Below are 2511 nucleotides of genomic sequence, written 5' to 3' on the forward strand. Positions count from 1 at the left end.
TCTCTGGAGTCTGTAGCACCGAACGAGGACAGGAGGAACACATTTGGGATGCAAAGATGTTTCCTTTTCCATCTTTAACTAATTCATGTATGGGCATGCCCTTCAAAACAACACTCCCTGATGACTAATGATGTTCAGATTGGTTCTACACTACTCTGAGGCCATCCTTGGCAACCTTACATAATGTTTCTCGAAGCCCTGATTTAGGCCTGCTCATCTCAACAATTCTGCAAGGCCAGGGGAGCAGATGAAGAAAAATCTCTGTGCTCTCAAGGGAAGCTAGAAAAGTGTCCTCCCAGTGGACAGCGAGCTCGGCTCATGGCTTCAGACAGTGAGTTCTTTCTGAGGGTCAGGAGGGCTTCCTTTCTGGAAGTGGGAGAAGCTGGGGAACTGGATCGAAGCCTCTCTTTTGGTGACATATCGTGGACTGTCAGTGGCAGGTCCTGCCTGATGTGGCTAGCTTAAAAGTTTACTGTCTAAGGTGACATTCAGTGCTGAGGCTTAAAAAGGGGAAGGCTCAGGAGTTCAAGACCAGCCTGGGCAAATAGTGAGATGTTGTCTCTACAAAAGTTTTTTTTTTGTTTATTTGAGACGGAGTCTTGCACTGTTGCCCAGGCTGGAGTGCAGTGGCGCAATCTCAGCTCACTGCAAGCTCCACCTCTTGCGTTCACGCCTTCTCCTGCCTCAGCCTCCCAAGTAGCTGGGACTACAGGTGCCTGCCACCACGCCCGGCTAATTTTTTGTACTTTTAGTAGAGACGGGGTTTCACTGTGTTAGCCAGGATGTTCTCGATCTCCTGACCTCGTGAGCCACCGCGCCCGGCTTCTACAAAAGTTTTTTTTTTTTTTAATTAGCCAGGTGTGGTGTGCATCTCTAATCCCAGCTACTCGGGAGGCTGAGGTGGGATGATGGCTTGAGCCCAGAAGGTCAAGGCTGCAATTACCTGTGATCATGCCACTGCACTCTAGCCTGGGCAATAGAGTGGGACCCTGTCTTGATTAAAAACAAACAAACAAAAAACAATAAAAAAGGAAGGCTTAAAAAATTAAGGCTGAGAAATCAAGCCAAACCCTTAAAGCCACCTTCGATGAGTTCAAAAAGTGGAAGACTTCCATGCGTGGTACAGTTCTTTTTCAAAATGGAAAGTGTAGAAAAGTGGAAAATTTCCCTTTTGCAGGGCGGGGCAGCACTCCTGGGAGCTCCGGATTTGGGCAGAGGCGCTTTCTCTTCTGCTACGAAAGTGAGGTCGTTCAGGGGAAGGCAGCCTTAGCTTCTTTGCTTGGGTTGTGTTTCATTCCTCTGAGTGAATTCTATTTTGAGCTGAGTCACCGGTTAATACTGAGTTCAAGTTTGATGGACTCAGGGGGCCCAAGGCTCAAATTGAGGGCTAGAAGTTTCCGAGGTCGTAAGGGAAGATACAAAGTAATGCATAACAATACCTCGATTTTAAAATGGTTTTTCTCCCATTAAACACAAAAATTTACTTATGTTTTGTTTTCTGGCATCTCTTAATATTTGTATATTTTGGGTCTTAGCAAAGGACAAAAGTAACTTATGGGCAAACAGTGCTTGTTAGGAGGAGCCTTACAGGAGCCCTGTAAGAGCCCATCTCACTCACATCAGTATCTGGACATGTGTCTAAACGTTGTAGCTATATTTTACGTTTCAGATGCTCCCAAACTGTTTGGGGTGCTCTGACTTTTCTGGTATCCATAAGACATGCAGGTGGAGCCCTCGAGGTGGAGCTGAAGGGAGTCTGGGCGCAGGCTGAGTCCATTTCACGGGATTCTGCAGAAGGGCCCAGTGGCAGCATTTTGGGGTGGATGCCGAGTCCATCATATTTGGACTCACTATTGACTTGTGACTCGGCTCAAAATAGAATTCACTCAGAGGAATACAACACAACCCACATGGCAGGGGAGAGTGGGGAGGTCCCTACCAAGTGGCCTAAGCTTCCTGCAGGGCAGCAGACCCCTTCCTTTGGGGAGGCTGCGGGCCCTCTGCTGAGCTGGGATTGGATCTCACAGCTCAGCCAGCGGTCCTCTGAGTGTTCCTTCTCTTGCCTCACACTGTGTAGCTGTCCCAGAACCTGAGCGAGGCCGGAGGCGCAGGAGCACCAAGTATGACAAATATCAATACATGATTCTTATAGAGGCCTTGGAAACAGACCCCTATCCTGTAATTACTGTCAGAGAAGAACTGGCCAGAAAAACACAGATTCCCGAGCCACAAATCCAGGTAAAGTATAAATGTAGCTATTTCTGTCTCTCTAACTGGGAAGGGGGGATATATATTGTACGTCTGTGTTTCCACAGGCTCAAAAACCATTTTTGAGTTAATTTTCTCAATATCCCTGTGAGGTCAGTATTATCCGCATTCACTGGATTGGGAAAATAAAGATAAGCAAGGTTTAGTAATTTAGGTTACAACTCTGGAAAGAGGTGGTGTCTAAATTGGTTTATGTGGGTTATAGTTGTCAAATAGTTACCATATTACAAATTAAAGCTGCCA

The sequence above is a fragment of the Colobus angolensis genome, unplaced genomic scaffold (assembly GCF_000951035.1).
Source record: "Colobus angolensis palliatus isolate OR3802 unplaced genomic scaffold, Cang.pa_1.0 Scaffold18, whole genome shotgun sequence".
Taxonomy (NCBI): Eukaryota; Metazoa; Chordata; class Mammalia; order Primates; family Cercopithecidae; genus Colobus; species Colobus angolensis.